The sequence below is a fragment of the Heteronotia binoei genome, chromosome 19 (genome assembly GCF_032191835.1).
Source record: "Heteronotia binoei isolate CCM8104 ecotype False Entrance Well chromosome 19, APGP_CSIRO_Hbin_v1, whole genome shotgun sequence".
Classification (NCBI taxonomy): domain Eukaryota; kingdom Metazoa; phylum Chordata; class Lepidosauria; order Squamata; family Gekkonidae; genus Heteronotia; species Heteronotia binoei.
Genome location: NC_083241.1, coordinates 27860283 through 27879546, shown reverse-complemented (window position 1 = coordinate 27879546; position 19264 = coordinate 27860283). Strand labels below are relative to the sequence as shown.

The 19264-nt window shown below is 45.4% G+C and overlaps 1 protein-coding gene across 2 annotated transcripts in view; it reads right to left on the bottom strand.

Annotated features, from left to right (window-relative positions):
• Positions 1–18568, bottom strand: part of LOC132587905 (tropomodulin-3-like) — a 63173-nt gene extending 44605 nt beyond the window's left edge. For both annotated transcript variants that reach the window (XM_060260310.1, XM_060260309.1), the window contains exon 1: positions 18485–18568. The gene's annotated coding sequence lies outside the window, so the exon portion shown is untranslated. The remainder of the gene's footprint in view (positions 1–18484) is intronic.
• Positions 18569–19264: the final 696 nt, after the last annotated feature.

The following is a 19264-nucleotide window of genomic DNA, read 5'->3' as shown; positions in this document are numbered from 1 at the left end:
CTGCCGGGATTGAACTCACGAGAGTATATATTGAACTCACAAAAGTATATATATCTCGTGAGTATATATCTGTGCAAATTTATACACAGTACAATAAATGATCAGATACTTGGTGTAATTCCTGATACTTGGGCAGGAGCATTGGATAGTGTGGGAAGTTCTGACATTTACTAGTAAAACCAAGATTGTGAGCAGCTGCTAAAGGACATCTAATGCTTCCTTCATGGAGACTGAGCGAATCTATGATTCCTAACATCTCCCAGAAAGCACTCTGAAAGGGCCTTGTATACTAACAATAGTTAGAATACATGATCTATTCAAGGTACACCTATGAACACCACCAGAGATGAAAAAGCACACATTAAAAACACATTCCACCTACTTCCATCTTCAATCAATCAATTCTTTAATTTCTTGCATCTCTATTCCACTCAGAGCAGACGCTCTCTGGGCAGTTTATAACAGTACTATAGTATCACTATGGAAGAGCAAACACTCTGATTATCAAAGCATAAATGACACAGCACTCCAGGCAAATCCTGACAAATTTCTATAGGATCGCAGTACAACTAAACATTCTAGTTCAAAGCCAAGCAAATGGCCAAATGGCCAGGCGAGATTAGCTGGAACAATATTTTTGATATATGAACCTCCCCTATAGCTACTCTGGTCTATCTAGCTGAGCACTGTCTGCTGATGGTTAGTTAAAAAGGTAAAGGTAGTCCCCTGTGCAAGCACCAGTTGTTTCCAACTCTGGGGTAACGTTGCTTTCACAGCAGACTTTTTACAGGGTGGTTTGTCATTGCCTTCCCCAGTCATCTACACTTTTCCCCCAGCAAGCTGGGTACTCATTTTACCGACCTCAGAAAGATGGAAGGCTGAATCAACCTCGAATCGGCTACCTGAACCCAGCATCTACCAGGATCGAACTCAGGTCATGAGCAGAGCTTAGGACCGCAGTACTGCAGCTTTACCACTCTGCAGCCACCAAAAGAAAAGAAAAGAAAGTCTTTTGCAGCATCTAATACCCAAGAGCCTTTAACCAGAGATGCTGAGAACTGAGCCAGGGATTTTCGACATGCCAAGCAGGTGATCAGCACCACTGATCCATGATGCAGACAAACTATTTATCAACTAATTGCCCGTTAATGCTCATCCTGCATATTTGTCCAAGCATCATATAAATGGAAGTAAGTGCACCTTTGGAAAAGCGGCTGACCTTCATGTTAATAGGCTTGGTATGAAATGGCTAAGCATCGAACAGGGAAAACAGCAAAATAGCACTCCTTAAGTCACCAAAAGTCACTTCCTCATGGTGACATATGACACCTTGCAAACCACCTTGAGACAGTGAATGCTGAAGGCCTGAAGAAGGGTGAAGCATTTCCGGCATTCTGGTGCAGATTGGAATGTCCATTCCGCTCATGAATAAGCATCGATGACTGTGCTTGCATGGCACCTAATGCTACAGTCATACTAGTTCAAATGAGCCTAACGCAGGGATGTCAAATGTGCAGCTTGAGGGCCAGATCAGGCCCCTGGAGGGCTCCTATCAGGCCTGCGAGCCACTAACTGTCATCTGCTTCCTTCTCTCTTGCTTCCTTCTGTGTCACAGCTTGCTTTGCCAGGCTTGCTCAGTCACACAGGAGCTACAGAGCAAAACCTCTATTTTCTCCACCAGCTGACCAGCACAAGAAACAACTTATGTACAAAAGCTCACAATGCCCATCCATTTCATGATTTCCCTGGGTTTTAGGCTCAAAGCACTGACCATGAGATTTCTGTAATGAATGTCAATAAATCTAAAGCAGGTTTGCAGCTTACAGACACACACCTGAACAGCCTACTCAAGATTTCTACAGCACAGACATTGTCTCCAGATTTTGATGCAGTAATTCAGAGCAAGAGGTGTCTATTATCAGAGACTGTTAAATAAATAAAATATTGAAAGAGTGCTAATCTTTTAAGCATATATATTGTTTAAAATTGTGCTTATCTGTGTCCTTTATAAAGTTTATATCTCCACTACCTGCCATTACGCTTTATGGCATAGGTCTTATTTATGTCAGATCTGGCGCTCATAACAAATGAGTTCAACGCCCCGGCCTAAGGTGTAACACACCAAACATTTTGCAGTGTTGCTGACAAAGCCCATGACAGAGATTTGCTCAGCTGCCTGCCTGTCACAAAATGGTTTGGCCATCCCAATCTCCTCTGGATGCCTTTAATAGAACTGCCATCTTTCCAAGGGCCACTGCTTGCCCATGACTGGGCTGCTCAGACCCTAAGGGAAGGGTAAAGGAAGGCAAGACTTGAGGCAGAAGAGCAAAAGACCACAAAGGGAACTGACAAGGCAGAAGGAAGAGGTCAGTAAAGGTTGGAACATGGTGGTCCAGAAAGAGGAGAAGGCTAAAAAAGGCAAGAGAGAGAAAAAACCTGGGAGTGAGAAAGGGCTGAAATACAAAAGGAGGTACAGAGCAAGGCTGAAAATCACATACTGATCTGAATGAAAATTAAAAAACAGGAGAACATAAGAGAAGTCGTTAGATCAGGCCAGAGGCCCATCCAGTGTTGGATTGGCCAAAACCCAGAAGCCATCAGGAGATCCATCAGCAGGCCATGAGTCCAGTGGCACCATTAAGACCAACCAAGTTTTATTCTGGGTATAAGCTTTTGCGTGCATGCACATATGAACATATGAAGCTGCCTTATACTGAATCAGACCTTTGGTTAATCAAAGTCAGTATTGTCTTCTCAGACTGGCAGCGGCTCTCCAGGGTCTCAAGCTGAGGTTTTTCACACCTATTTGCCTGGACCCTTTTTTGGAGATGCCAGGGATTGAACCTGGGACCTTCTGCTTCCCAAGCAGATGCTCTACCACTGAGCCACCGTCCCTCCCTTCCTCAGATCCATTGAAACAGAAGTCACCAACTAATACATATAAGTACTTGGTGACTTCTGTTTCAGTGTATGTGAAGAAGCGTCCATGCACACAAAAGCTGATACTTGGAATACAACTTGGTTGGTCTTAAAGGTTCCCCTGGATTCAATCTTTGTTCTGCTGCTTCAGACCAACACAGCTACCCACCTGAATCTACAGATTTGAAGTAAGCAGCCAGAGCTTAGGAATCATGCCCCTACTCTAGAGTAAGAAGCTCATCTGAAAGATTCCAGGCACTTCCATGTGCTGATCCCTCTCCAAAAGGAGGAGCCCCACATCTATCAACAACATGTTGGGTCCTTGAGGCCCATCTGATAGCGCTTGAGGATCTGCTTGTGTTGCTGATGTGCAACATGTCGGGTCAGGTTTGTGTTCTTTAACCGGAACGGCAGTTGTTCTCGTAAAAACAGGCAAACAGGCCTTCCCTACCCTTGTAGCACAAACGTCCCTCCCCCCTCTCCTCCTCATTTCCCAAGCAAATTTCCAATGCAAGCCAGGATCTTAAAAAGAAATCGCTTTTTGCAACTTGTTACGCAGCCCCATCCACAGCCCTGCAGCAGACTCCCTTTGCCGAGCTACCATTATGCTGTCTCTCCCCCCATCCCCAGCACTGCATACATCTCCTTGGAGTCAGATGAGACCAGAATTCTTTGGAAAACTTCAGAACAGGAATGCCCCTATTTACAGAGAACATTTAAAAAGTGTGTGCGTGTTTGGTTGTGTGCATGGCCGAATCCTATGGGCGCCAGCTCCTGGGTGGGAAATTCCTGGAGATTTGGGTGGTGGAGCCTGAGGAGGGGAGAATTTGGGAAGGGATCGGTTACAATGCCACAGAGTCCACCTTCCAAACCCGCCATTTTCTCCAGGGGAACTGATCTCTGTCGCCTGGAGATCAGTTGTAATCCCAGGAGATCCCCAGCCACCACCTGGAGGCTTGACAACAATACGAAACTAGCAGTGTGTGGTTGAGCAAACCCTTGGAAAAACACAGCCTAATATTGCTTATCTTGCATGTGGAATACTTTACACATGTCTGCATACCCTTTATGTCAATTTCCCAAAATTCTGGTCTGTTTCTTGTGATTCTTCTTGCACTTCGCAGGGGGTGATAACACCTGCTGGGTTTAGTAGAAAGTGCTTCAAGAAGGTCTCCCTTTTCCAAATCAGTATAGGCCTATAATGCCTGTATCACGGATGAACAGATGTGAAAAACAGTGAGCTAGAGAGGTGGCTCCAATTCTAAGTGGGTGATTTGAAAAAGTGAGACCTTCCTGTTTCTACAAAGCAAGGCAGGCACATTATCACCCCCTGCTAAGTGCAAGAAGAATCACCACAAGAAACAGACCAGAATTTTGGAAACTGACATGTCTTTATTGTGGACTCTTGCAATTGTGTCTTTGTTTTGTAGCTGTACCATGGATTTGGAATACATTATAATGTATCACAGTGTATGTAGACGTGTGTAAAGTATCCCACACGCAAGATAAGCAATATTACGCAGTGTTTTCCCAAGTCTTTGCTCAACCACCTGAAGGCTGGCAACCCTGTGTGACCCCCACCATTTCAACAGGACCAGTACCAAAGGTTGCCAGCCTCCAGGTGGGGCCTGGAGATCTCCCACTTTTGGAACTCATCTCCAGCTGGCAGAGATCAGCTCCCCTGGAGAAAATGGCCACTTTAAAGGGTGGACTCTATGGCATTGCACCCTGCTGAGGCCCCTCCCCAAACCCCGCTCTCCCCTGGATCCACCCCCAAAGTCTCCAGGTATTTTCCAACACAGACCTGGCAACCCTAGTACACACACACCCTTTCCCCTCCCAAGGGAAAGCCGGCCTGAACTTCAGTTTGCAGCCCACTCACAATGGTACTCAAAGGTCTGTTTTATAACATGGAAAGGCAAGCTGCAGCCCTTGTTTAAAAAAGGCGACATACCAGCATCTACCACACCGCATCACAGTGTGATCACCGGTCCCATCACATGCTTCCTTGAACCAAGCTTCCTCTCTTTCCTGTGTGTACTCCCAGCCTCATGAGATGTCCACGTGACCAGCCGAACACTCAGCTGGCCAGCTGGCTCTGGGGACTGGGTGTCATATGGAGATGCAGCCCACCTAACTGATCAGGTCACGCTCCGCTCGCAAATCTGAAGTATCAGAGGCGCAGTCCCTTCACTCCTTTGCTCACGGAAGCACAGACTTCTCTGCTGCTTTCTCAGTTCCGGAGCTGGCTTTACGGCTGTTGAATCATCACACACTAGAACACCTGACAGAAATTATCTATATGCTATGTCCTGGTTGTTGCTGGGAAAGGGAGGGGGGATTTGTGCAGAGGGGTGGAAGGAAGCTCATGAGCTCACTCTTATCTCTGTAGCTAGAATGGATGCTTTTTTAAAAGGTTTCCTTATACCCATGGGACGATCCAACTAAAATAAGGAAGAGTTAAGCACACCTTTCTGTCTCTGACATGCTACTGCACCTGGAGTCTATGAAAATTTAAACCGCTGTTAAAAAAAACCCCTGAACCTTTATTCTTATTTCAGTCTATATCTGGACTATGGCAATAGTTTTATTCTTTTGTATCTACTTTATCTTTTTAAATCAAAAAAGAGTAGTTTTTTCAAAAAAAAAAGGGGGAAAAACCTACTGAGTCTTTAAAATGCAATAAGATTTCAGCATACAACATATTCCAGAGTCTGCAGGTGTTCAGCTATAAAAAGGTAAAGGTAGTCCCCTATGCAAGCACCAGTCGTTTCTGACTCTGAGGTGATGTTGCTTTCATAACATTTTCACGGCCTATGGCAGTACTTAAAATGACCATTCTGCCACTATTCTAGTCAAAGATAAAATTGCATTAAGTCATCCTACAACAAACAAACCTACCATATCCCAGTTGCCATCGTTGAACATGGCCAGCCAAGGGCAGTGATCAGAACGCCAGACTATGATCTGGGAGACCCAGATTCAAACCTCCTCTCTGCCAAAAGAAGCCTGCTGGGAGACTTTGGGCAAGTCACTGTCTCAGCATAATCTACCTTCCAGGATCAATGATGCAAGGATAACTGTCAGCTGCTCTCTGCAGTTTCAGCCGAAAGGTCAAACCAGCTCAACTGTCCTGTGTTCTGCAGGCAGGGCCAGTCAGGTCTCCTCGAGTGCCAGTGCCCTCGGCCTTGAGTGTCAATAGGAGTTGGAACAGTGACGCAGGCTTGTATCAAGTGGACCAGTTGATCCAGCAGGACTCCCCTCCCAGCACAAGGCTTAAGCAGCACCTGGGATACATCTTGTCCAGGCTTTATCAGAGCCAGAATCATGCAAAAGATTACATGCTGATTCTGTGAATTAGGCAGATCATGAGAGGGAGTGCAGGAAGGGCTGCATCAGTGCTTAGCTCTTGTGGCCCTTTCTTACACACCCAGAGAAATGCTGACACTTTGGGGTCAGGAAGCAATTTTTCTCTAGGCCAGATTGGCCAGGGATCCTGGAAGTTTGTTGTTGTTGGGGTTTTTTTGCCATCTTCTGGGCATGGAGCAGGGGTCACTGCGGGGAGGTATTTCTGAATTTCCTGCATTCCACAGGGGGTTGGACTAGATTACCTTGCAGGTCCCTTCCAACCCTATGATTCTCTGATCTGTCATGTTCTGGCCCAGGAGGTGGAGTGTGGGCTGTCACAGCCTGGCACTGCACCTTTACTAGGTGATCTTGGCAGGAGCCTTTGGCTTCTGCCACTCCTGCCAGGAGGAGGCAGAGTCTGGTAGGCTTGTGGACTGAGCAGTTGCCCCATGACCTGGGGGGACAGAGGGAAATTCTGCTGGAGGAACTCTTACTGTAGGTTCCTCAGGGGCAGGTTCTGGAGCAGACGGGCCAGGGGCATCTACCCTGCAGGGATCTTCTGGAGTTTCCTGCTCTCCTCCACACCGTGTCTCAGGCTCCCCAGTCACAGTCCAGAGCCAGCTCAGTGAGGATCACAACAACAACAGAAGTGGTATTTCAAGTCAAAGGCTGGGAAAGAAAGTTTGGGATTCATGAAAGTGCAAGAGGAAGGGAAAGGAGAGAAGAATGATGAGCTGCTCCTCTGACTGGGGAAGTCTTTCTGCTGCAGCCACTGAAACCGACAACCAGATGCTAGCCTTTTTTAAAATTCCAGAAGGCTAGCTGTCCTTGCATCTGTTAAACATGAAGAAGATGAAGACAAGGAAGAGGAGTAGGAGGGGGAGGAGATTGGGTTTATACCCTGCCCTTCACTACCCAAAGGAGTTTCAGGGCAGCTTATAATCTCCTTTCCTTTCCCCTTCCCACAACAGACACCCTGTGAGGTAGGTGGGGCTGAGAGAGCTCTCCCAAGAACTACTCTTGAACAAAACAGCGCTTTCAAGAACTGTGACTGACCCAAAGTCATTCCAGCATTCCCCTCATGTGGAGGAACGAGGAATCAAACCCAGTTCTCCCAGATAAGAGTCCGGGGACCTAATCACTACACCAAACTGGTGCTCAAACTGGCTCTAAGCTGCATGCTAATTTGCTGCTTATCACTATCTATATGTCTGGACTGGTAACTTCCATTTCAATGTATCTGAAGAAGCGTGCATGCAAATGAAAGCTTATCCCTTGAACAAAACTTTGTTGGCCTTAAAGGTGCCACTAGGCACCTTAAAAATATCAAATGCTTGATGGGCAGATTTTAGGTGTAATTACATATGCTCACAGTGAAAAGAGTTGGGTCAAAAAGCTATGAAAGGCACACTGGATGTGCTTATCTTTGCCTGGTTCTGAACTCTGCCCAGACAGCACTTCTTGTGTTTTGTTGCCCTTTGACTCCATGGTTTGCAATATTTCTCTCTATACTCATATCTCTAACTGAGAACAAACTTCATAGGTCTGACGATCTCAAAAAGTTTATGCCACAGCAAACACATTTGTCCATGGCGTTCTTGAAGTGCTGTAAAAAGAAGCACCGCACCCAGCCTCATGTTTTTCTTCCTTAGTAACAAATGAGGGAAACTTGTTAAGTCTGTAAAAATTAAAAAAAATCTACGTATAATAAAGGACAGAACCGCTATTGGCCCTTAATTAAAACCTAAAATAAATATTTTAGCAGATATATGCAAAATTCATGTATTCTTGGGACCTCATGACTTGAAGAACTGTCAAGACTGTTATGAAGGGGTTATCGGGGAAAGCAAGCTGCCGTTTTAGTGGCTTGTTTCTTCTTCTTGCCACCAAGTTTCTTAATGTAGGAGGGTGAGACTTGAGATTTACCAGTGGTCTCTGTAAATGGATCTTCATTACTCATATTTTAAAATAGAAATTACATCATACAAAAGCAAATGGCTTTGGGCACAGTGCTAAGCAAGTTAAGCTCGATCCATTATTTCTTGCTCAACTCTTCTTCCAAATCGGCCTCTGGATGAACCCAAACCAGAGAAGGGAGGGCCATGGAAGCAGAGTTTATCAGCTTTCCAACCATCAATCACAGGCTTGAAATAGTTCCAACTGCCTAAGGGAGACGAATTTCAACTTTCTCTCCAGAGAATCCTAATAATGGCAGCAACTTTCCAGCTCTCTTGCTACACAAACAGGGCATCCCCCCCCCCAACAGATTCGCCCAATAAAATTTACATTTGCTTTTCACCAATTTTGCACATTTTCATGCAGAGCTGCACTTCTGTTGTGAGGCTACTGTATTTTTGCATTTGGAAAAGAAGATCAATGCTTCTGGTATTAGAAAGAGATCTCAATGAGGGCTACTAAAACATGTCTAATGTATTTCAGATATGAAAGCTTTTTCCATGGACAACTGCATGCATATATATGCCGATTCATAAACAAGGCTTTCAGAAGTACCCCAAGAAAATGCTTTCTCTATGGTCTAACAGTATCAACAGAATCCCCTGTAAATTGATATTTAGGTTAAACCTCTTCTAAAGTACTGCAATAACTTTTGTGTACCTGCCCAGCTAAAAGCTTTGGAGGGGTATTATAAAAGACGATTTCAAACAGCAATTAATAACCTCAAAACGAGCATAATCAAATAACTGGGAGCCAGCCAACACCATTAAATCCTAGTCTGACCATCATAAAAAAAATACATTTTTTTGGTCATCAAGTTGCAGCTCATTCATGCAGGGTTTTCCAGGCAAGAGACATCCAGAGGTGACTTGCCATTATTTGCCTCTGCATAGCAGCTCCGGACTGCATTGGTGGCCTCCCTTCAAGTACTGACGAGGGCACTCTGCTTAGCTTCTGAGATCTGATGAGATCAGACTAGCTTGGGCTATCCAGGTCAGGGCATAGATGATTGCCCTACATATCAAAAGCAGCACTCCATTGTAAGACTAGCAAGAAAAGTGATATACTCCCGACTCACAATTACTGAATTCCAAGGAAATCCCATCCAATCAGGGATCATGGGAGAAAGAGTGATGCCATGTCACCAGGGAGCCAAGTAGGTCTGGCTACATAATGTAGTCTCAAAGCCGAACCGAGGCAAACAGCAATGCTTTTTGGCCTGCCTTTTAAACAGGCAAACGTTTTCAGTCTTCTTTTGCAGTTCCCTTATCCCACAGGAACAATAGCTGAAATGGGACCTGGTGGGGGGGGGGTGTTTCTTCTCAGTACTTAGGTTCTGTATCGAAATTATGACTTGGCCCTCTTCTGGGCCTTGTTAGGGCTGCAAGGTTTTATTTGTTCAAATGGTCAATCAATCCATTACAGCTTTAGGGGGAGACCAATTTGGATGGGAAGGGCTGCGATTCAAGGTGGAAGGATGGGCAGGGGAGGGACTGTATATAATAATTTTTGCTCAGTATCACGGAAAAACACACAAAATATTCCAACTTCGAATGCTGGGAGGCTCAATGTGCTGAGATTTGCATATCCAAGATTCCCTGTGTAAGGTATGCTCCTCACACCACCCAGTTTCTGACTTGCCAGCTTGAGCAGCTAGATGCTACAATGCTAATATGCCTTTCTCTTTCCTTTCTTCCTTTTGCTGCCTCCAGCATTGGCAAGATTGCAGATTTTTCCAAGCCTTCCCCCACTTCCCCAAGCTATTCTATAAAGAGCTCTGTATAGAGGGACAGCACCATATGAACAAAACAAGCCAACCAACAAATGCACAAATTAAATGTTTAACGCTAGGACCAGGAAACAGAAAAAAGGGTATGTGAATCCGTTATTATTAATGATATTAAATTTATAGACTGCCCTCCTCTGAAGGGCTCTGGGTGGTGTGGTATACATCATTTATAGAGCAACAGCATCTGATCTCTGCCCTGAGGAGCTTACAATCTAATATTAAAGCCACTGTGGGAGTAGGAAGAGGAAGGCAATAATGATAAGTGGCATTTACGGAACGCTTTCACTGTTCAAAGCAAGTCACATATAACTATAGGCCTTAAATGCTTACAACAGCCCCTTAAGGCAGGCTGGTATTATTATCCCCACATCAAAGAGGAGGAGGAGCCAGGCTGGCTGGCTATCCTTAGGCCACCTTTCAGTGAGTTTGTGGCAGAGGCTGCATTTGAATCGGGGATCTCCCAGATCATAGATGATCCTCTGATCCATTCTGCTTCTACAGCGCCCAAAATGGCATTCCCAAGGAATACGAGCAAACGCAGTTTGTTTCATCTAGGAAGCCAGACTAAGGAATTAAACCAAAGCCTAAACCCAAAACGGTTTAGTCTTTTAGTGGTTTAAAACCGTCACTTAAGAGTTGTTAGTAGAGATAAAACATAGCACAAATGAACTTAGGATATTTAACTGGGTGGGTCCTTCGCCTCAAGTTTCTTTGTTTTTTCATGCAAACCCTCTCAGCCAGGAACCTCACAGAGCAAGCCTGGGTTAGCCTTTCTGTCTCTCGTCTTAACATACCTCAGAGGGGTTCTAGGGAAAATAAAAATGGGAGAAGCAGAGAACTGCACCTGCCATTTTGAGTTCTGTGGGTAAAAATGTATTAAAAACGTATTAAGGATAAAATTCAGGATAAAAAACGTATTAAGTTTCTCTGTAGTTGGCATGCACATAGTGAAGACAAATGCAGAAGAGGATAAAAACACTATAGATGTGTATTCTCAGTTGAAACAAACTAGTTTCTCCCCTTCCTGCCTTTCCTTTGAGGACAGACTGCTCATGGGAATCGGCATGAGATAACCCAAGGTACCCTGCCCCATACTATTTTAGCGTCAACAAACCATCCAGCACACACTGCCAAACATTTCTGCAGAAACTGAAAAAGCACTAAGATAAGTCCAGAGACTCCAGACCGTATTTGCAAGCGTACCTGGCTCCCCAGTCTTCTTCTCACAAACCTGTTTATTCAAGATAGGACAAAGTTTGAGTCCAAGGGCACCTTTAAGGCCAACAAAATTTGCATTCTGGGCATAAGCTTTCATGTACACACGCATTTCTTCAGATACACGCGTGCACACAAGAACTGATACTCAGAATCAAACTTGGTTGGTCTTAAAAGTGACAGAGGACCCCAACTTTGTTTTGCTGTTTCAGACCAACACGGCTACTCACCTGAATCTTTGTTAAAGACAGTGTGCTCTTGCTTTTTTCCTTTTTCTTATATTGCCCCAGTGAATTTATTTTCCGGCAGCCAAAGCAAACACATTAGTGGCGGGGATGTCCTGCGTATCATGGAGACATTTTGAATAGGTCCGTATTTACCAAAGGAGTCAATGTCACTCTAGTGCCATTTCTGGATGCAAACAAACCCTACTTCCTGTTTCGACTCCCTAGACGAGTTTTACTGCACTCGTCAGGGCTTTAGTATTAGGAGTGACGTTGCATGCCTAACCTTTTATTAGCCACAAATTACACTGGATGATCATTCCTCAGTAATGATACTTCTAAAAACTGCATACCTCTGCAGCTTCTTCTTTTTTTAAAAAAAAAGTCAGGTGGCATGAAACACAACACTTGTAGACTCAGCGAGGTTAAAACATGAATGAATAAAGATGAGACAGTGCATAATGCCTGTAAGTTGCATTTCCCCGTCCCTTGCAGTAGAAACTTACAGAACACTTGACCAAAAGGATGATTTTGGAGATTCTAAAGTCTAGGAAGTCTTTTGGAGATTCTAAAGTCTAGGAAGTCTGTTGAGAGTAAAAAGGCATGCAGCTCCAATTTGGATAGCCCAGGCAAGCCTGATCACATCAGATCCCGGAAGTTAAGCAAGGTCGACTCTTCCAAGTATTTGAATGGGGGACCTCCTTGGAATACCAGCGGTCAGGAGGGCAGGGGCAGGCTTTATTCAGCCATCTCTCTGAATATAAGCAGGGGTCAGTCACCAGAGGCTGCCATGACCTCCAGTTATGCATGCACACACACACTCGCATGCACACATACACGCATAAAATACGGAACCAGATGAGTGTCAAGGTCATCGTTTTTCTAGGGTGCCCAAAACTTTGGGCAAGCCCTGGTGAGTCCCCCATACCCAAAATGCTAGTCACAACTGCCCCAGAGGGTCTTAAGAACCATAATTTAATGAAATGTTAAGAATGCTCAGCTCAAGGCTCTGACCTGGATAGCCCAAGCAAGCCCAATCTTGTCAGATCTCAGAAGCTAAGCAGGGTCATCGCTGGCAAATGCTTGGATGGGAGACCTCCTTGGAATACTAGCAGTCAGGAGGACAAGGACAGGCTCTATTCAGCCACCTCCTTGATTATCCTCCCTAGTAGGGGTCAGTCACCAGAGATCAACATGACTTCTAGGTGCATGTGCGCACACACAAAGATACAACTCCCCCGCCCCTTCAAAAAGAATCTCAGTTCAAGATCCACAGCACACCATCTCTCAGAACTCTAACTCCCAAGGAAAACATGTGGCTACTGAATCAGGCTCAAAGTTATTTGCACAAACATAATACAAGTAGGGGTCAGGAATTTGAGAAGCCACACCCAGCCTCTTAAGATGCAGTCAGGTAAATAAACCTGCATGTTTTCAATGTTTTCTCAAATGTGATATAGTCCCCTCCAGGGGTGGAATTCTAGCAGGAGCTCCTTTGCATATTAGGCCACACACCCCTGATGTAGCCAATCCTCCAAGAGCTTTAAAAAAAGAGCCTTGTAAACTCTTGGAGGATTAGCTACATCAGGGGCGTGTGGCCTAATATGCAAAGGAGCTCCTGCTAGAATTCCACCCCTGGTCCCTGCCCCCATACTCCCACATTTGATGGGAGGGAAAAGGGAACAGGAAGATCTCTGCTTGATCTTGCTTTGATAGCAACATCCTCTCACATTTGGAAAAGACTAGACGATAATAGAGTTGTAGGAGTGAGGACTATACCACTTCTCCTCCCAAACATTTCAGTCTGCTCTTATCGGCAACTGTGCTGGACTAATCTCAGCGAGATAGCAGGGTTAACATGTTGCAGTAAAAACAAACAGGATTCCGAGGGCACTTTCAAGTCTAAGAGCGCAAGCTTTTGTGAGCTTCACTAAACCATCAGATGCATGTTGTATACAGCCACGCACCTGACAAAGTACGGTCTCACTCACAAATACTATGAAGATTGGAGTCAACCCCTAGATACAGAGCACACTTTTCGATTGATTGGTCTAAAGTCTAGGGGGTTCACATTTTCAGTAAGCTTTGAGACAGACTTCCAGCTTCCTGTTAAAAGGTGACAAAATTGAAGGCACTTATCCTGTCCACACCAAGGCTTCTGAGTTTCTGTTCTAAACACTGATTCCCTCCCCCAAACATCACAGAGGAAAGGAAAGGTCCCCTGTGCAAGCACTAGTGGTTTCCGGGGTGATGTTGCTTTCACAACGTTTTCACGGCAGACTTTTTACGGGGTGGTTTGCCATTGCCTTCCCCGGTCATCTACACTTTCCCCCCAGCAAGCTGGGTACTCATTTTATCAACCTCAGAATGAGGGAAGGCTGAGTCAACCTTGGGCTGGCTACCTGAAAATCCAGCTTCCACCAGGGATTGAACTCAGGTTGTGAGCAGAACTTAGGACTGCAGTACTGCAGCTTTAACACTCTGCGCCACGGGGCTCTTAAACATCACAGAAGCTCCTTCTAAAACAGGGAGAAATATCGGGGGAATACAGAGTGAGACAGGGACTCAAGGTGCTTAAGGTGAAGTTAGAAACTGTGTTGGGTATACACAAAGGATACCTGCTGAATCAGGTTAATGGTTCATCTAGTCCAGTCTTTTCTATTCCTACAGAGGCCAACCAGATGCCCTAGAAGGGGCACAGAAACCAAAGTTGTCCCACAGTACCTGGTATTCAGGGATAGAATGTCTCTGAACACAGAGGTTCCCTATGAATATCATTAACAGCCACTGATGGACCAATCCTCCAAGAAGTTGTCTCATTAACTTTTAAAACCCTCTAAGCTAGTGCCCAGCCGAACATCTTGTGGTAGTGAGTTCCATAAGTTAATTATACACTGTTTGAAGAAGTACTTTCTTTTACACTAAAGCTATTATTACTTTCTATGCTTCTCCTGACCTTTGCCTGGAATGTTATCAGAAGTCCTAGATATGATTGCATATGTTTGCATTTTGGGCCACAGCACTAACGAAGCTGTTTTTTTATTTATTTATTTGTATTTATTTAAGATTTATATCCCGCCCTTCCCACAAGTGGCTCAGGGCGGCTGTTCCTACTTACACCCTTAGAATCCATATATTGCCACACAGAAGACTCTGTAATCCACTCTCTCACAAAAAGACCCATACTGGATGATCTCAGGCAGGACATAGAATCATAGTGTCATCAACCCCCTGCACAATACAGGAAATTCACAAATATATATACCTCCCCCCCGCACACACACACAGTGACCCCTAGTCCATGCCCAGAAGATGGCAAAAAACCTCCAGGATTCCTGGCCAAACAGGCATGGAGAAAACTTGCTTCCTGGCCCCAAAATGGCAATCAGCATTTCCCTGGGCATGTAAGAAAGGACCACGAGAATTAAACTCTGATGTAACCCTTCCTTATCCTCCCTCTCATGATCTGTCTAAGTTCACAGAATCAGTATTGCTGTCAGACTAGTCTCTGCTTAAAAAACTCCAAAGGAGGAGAGCCCGCCACCTCTCAAGGAGGTGAGTTTCTTAGCTCTTCATTTTGGAACAGAAAAGAGTAGAGGGACAGAAGACATCCATGATAAGTCACTTTGAGCATGCAACACGCTTTTTAAACCTGACAATTTCTTTCAGAGGAGAGGGGAACACAGTCAAACTTCAAACTTTTAAAGTTTGTCAACTAAAGCACATTCAGTGATGCACAAACGTCTGTGGGCTACATCACTTTCAACAGGGATATGAACAGATGGCTTCAGCAAGTCTGTTGGAATTCAGTTGCACAAAGGGTTCCAAATCCAGCAAGGGCACTGTGGCATTTTCTTGAGGGAATGTGACAAATACTACAAAATGCCAGGGTTGTATTAGCAAGCCAAGTTCCTTCCCTTGAAACAAACAGGGTGGGAAACCCCTTTCATATGTCCTTCGGCAACAGCAGCTCCAAGAGGCTTTGCATAGTTTGACTGCAGGGTGTTGTCTATTAGAAGCCCAACTGAGTTCAGGCTGCTTGAAAGCTTAAATCTATTTAGAATCATTTTGTTGGTAGGAATCTTCCCACTCCCCACGTAGTTCTGAGGGCAGAAACAGACAGTATCGTTCCATTTAGTTCAATGGGGAATGACAATATGAGAATGCTATTCATTTGATTTCTGTCCTGCTCCATTTCCTACAAGCATTAAGGAAAGGTAGCATAGTACATATTGAAGCGAGTTTTATGTGTTTTTATGTATTTTATTGTATAATTATTAATGTATTTTAAACTGATTTCTGTTAGCTTTTTATGTTGTAAGCTGCCCTGAGCCCACCTCGGTGGGGTAGGGCGGGATATAAATCGAATAAAATAAAAAATAAAATAAATAAGCAGGACTCTGGGCGGCATGCAGTATACGTAAAATCATAATAATAACTACATGTTAATAAAATACCTATAAAACAGTTACATTAGATGGCGTCATATGTCTGTCCCACAGTTAGGTGGGGGTGGCTGGAATACAATCGATATTCCCTCACAAGAGATCTTAATTTAGGGGACGGGAAATAATATGAAGTGCAGGCGGGGGTTAAGAACTTGGGAGGCCACTGATTTCTCTAACTATTGCTGTCCTCAATCATGTTGAGAGCCAGTTTGGTGTCATGGTTAAGAGCGGTGGACTCTAATCTGTAGAACCGGGTTTGATTCCCCACTCCTCCACAAGCACCTGCTCAGTGACCTTGGGTCAGTCACAGTTCCCTCAGAGATTTATTTGATTTTTTAGCCCGTCCTTCCCGTAGCTCGTTCTCTCAAGAGCTCTCTCAGCCCCACCTACCTCACAGGGTGTCTGTTGTAGAGAGGGGAAGGGAAAGAAGGTTGTAAGCTGCTCTGAGACTCCAAGTGAAGGGTAAGGTAGAAATCCAACCTCCTCCCCCTCTTCTTCCCAGCTCAGTTTTACAGGCCCTGATCTCACTAGGCAGAGATTTGGCCCAGGCCAAGGGCAGCCAGATTGCTTTGGGATCAGGGATTACCAGTAAATTGGCACCAGCGGAGCATAGTGCGCTCTGAGAGGCATGTAGGAAGAGGTGGTCCCACAGATATGGGACCATTTATGGCTTTGAAAGTCTATAATAAAACCCTGAACTTGATTCGGCATTCAGTCTGGAGCTGGTGCTACTGACAGCACAGGTGGCATGTGTGCTCCCCATAAGGACCCACACAGTCACATTCTGGGCCAGTTGAAGTTTCCAGAGCAAGTTCAAAGGCAGCCCTGCATAGAGTGAGTTACAGTAGTTCAGTACAGAGGTGACCGTCACATGGATAACGGTAGCGAGGTTCTCATGGGACATGTAGTGGACCAGTTGGCTGGCTTAGCAATGGAGGAAAAATGCCATGCTGATTATATTTGTGCCCTGTGCCCCCAAAGTGAGGGAGGCATCAAGAGTCACACCCAGGGAGAATTGGCTACATCAGTGGTGTGTGGCCTAATATGCAAATGAGTTCCTGCTACAAAAAAAAGCCCTTGTCACACCCAAACTCCTGATGGAGGAAGCTGGTACCAGCTGTACCCCATCCAGAGTGGGAAGATGAATTCCCATCCCTGTCCCCCCTCCCCCGACTCAGCCACAGGACTTCTGGCTCTGATTGGTTCATCTTCAGGCAGCTCTGTTTTATCCGTCCCACCATGGCCCACAAACAACTGGCCAGATCTTCTGGGTAGTATCTGGCTGGCCATCCATTAACAGATATAGTTGGGTGTCATCAGCATCCTGACTAGCTGGGTGAGAGGGCGCATATCCATGTTAAAAAGCACCTGAGAGAGAAGGGCCACAGCAGCTGTATAAAGCCAGAAGTAAGGATACACAGATTGATGAGACATCATGCATTATAAAAGGATCACAAAACCAATGAATTGCATACAACTTATTTTGGTGGAGGGGGAGGACATCTGATTTGACAATTCTGACAGATACACACTGATGAGATACTGAAGGGTGGCTCAGAACAAAGTTTGAATCCTGTAGCACCTTTAAGACCAACAAAGTATTATTCAAGGTATAAGTTTTCATATGCACACACAGTTCTTCAAACAGTGAAGCAAAACTTTTTCAACCAGCACATGTAAGTAGAGAGAGGATGTGGAGAGGAAGGGGATTTAGTTGTCAGGAAGGACTAGTTATAGTCACGATGCATAAGTAACTGGACAATTATGGTTGACATTGGATTAAGGCGGTTGGTAAGATCTGTGAATAGCAGTAAATCAGCGTACAAATACAAGAGCTAACAAACAGAGGTGAGAACTGAGTTTGAGTCCAGAGGCATCTAAAAGGTCTGACTCGTCTCTTTCAGAAAAGGAGAAAACAAAACCAACGCAAACTTTTTTTTAAAAAAAGGGCAGCATCAAAATCCATCCAAACCACAGAAACGTTAGAAACGGGAGAAGTGAAGTTTCCCTGGGGAAAGGCATTCATGATAAATCAGAAATGGAGGAAAGGAGGGAGAAAAAAGTTTGCTCACTATGACAAGGGGGCGGAGCGAGAGAGTTTCCTGGGTGGGGATTGATCACATTTTTTCCGACTTAGGAGGAAGAATTAAAGTGAAGAGAGAACTTTTTTTAAAGGGCGGGGGGAGGTGCCGGAACCCGAACCTCCCAAACCATACTCCTGTTCCCAACCGCTGAAACTTTTGTTTCCCGCATGAATCCCCCAAAGCCTAAATACAGAACGAAGCCATACAGCCCTGGTGCCGATCCTTCCGGCAAGCACATTTACAGCCCCCAGCAAAAGAGACTCACCCCCTCCCCGCAAAACTTCCACCCGCCTTTATTGCAACCCCTCATTCACAGCAATGGGAAGGAGGAAAAGAAGCTGCCTGTTGCCCTGCATCCAAGTTTCCTCCTCTCTGCCCCATTGCACGTTTCGCTCCACTAGAGCCAAGCGGCAGGATCTGGCCCCACTTGCCAAGCCCCGCTTCGGATTTGGCCGCCACACCCCTCCAGAAACCCCCAGACTCTCTGCCCGACAGACTCACCCGACCAGGAACCCGACTTCCACTGCCCAGCCTTGGAGAGTTGGAAGGCAGCGGTTTGCCAGTCTCCACCCGGCAACTGCGCCTGCGCGCCCTCCCACTGTGACTTCCGAAGCACCACGGGAATTGTAGTCTAAAATTACTGAATACCCCGCCCCCCCTCGGCGCTTCTAGTTCCCCACGGTCGCTTGTTACACGTGGACTCGGGGTTTCCTTTGTCGGCCTTCCTCCCGCCGCTTGGTTACAAAATGCCCTTTGGCTTTCTCTCTGTGTGTACGTCTTTGTGCCCGAAGAGCTAAGCTTGTTAGAGATGCCAGCCTCCAGGTGGGACCTGGGGATCCTCTGGAATTACAGCTCATCTCCAGGCTACAGCTATCAGTTGCCCTGGAGAAAAGGGATGCTTTGGAAGGTGGACTCTATGATATTGTACCCTACTGAAGTCCCTTCCTCCCACCCAGCCAGGCTTCACCACCAGACCTCCAAAATTTACCAACTTGGATCTGGCCACCCTATCCCCCATTCCCTGCTGGTAGCTGGGGAGATGGGACCTGGCAGTTTCAAATTCGCTTTTCTTGTTCGAACAGGTTGATGAACTAGATCCCAGTAGGCAGCCGTGTTGGTCTGAAGCAATAGAACAAAGTAGTAGATAAGTGCACCTTTAAGACCAACTAAGTTTTATTCAGAATGTAAGCTTTTGTATGCTCTTAAGCAGACTTCATCAAGGTGCACTTGTCTACTAGGTTGATGAACTGTATTTCCCCCTCCCATCATACGAGGTCGCCT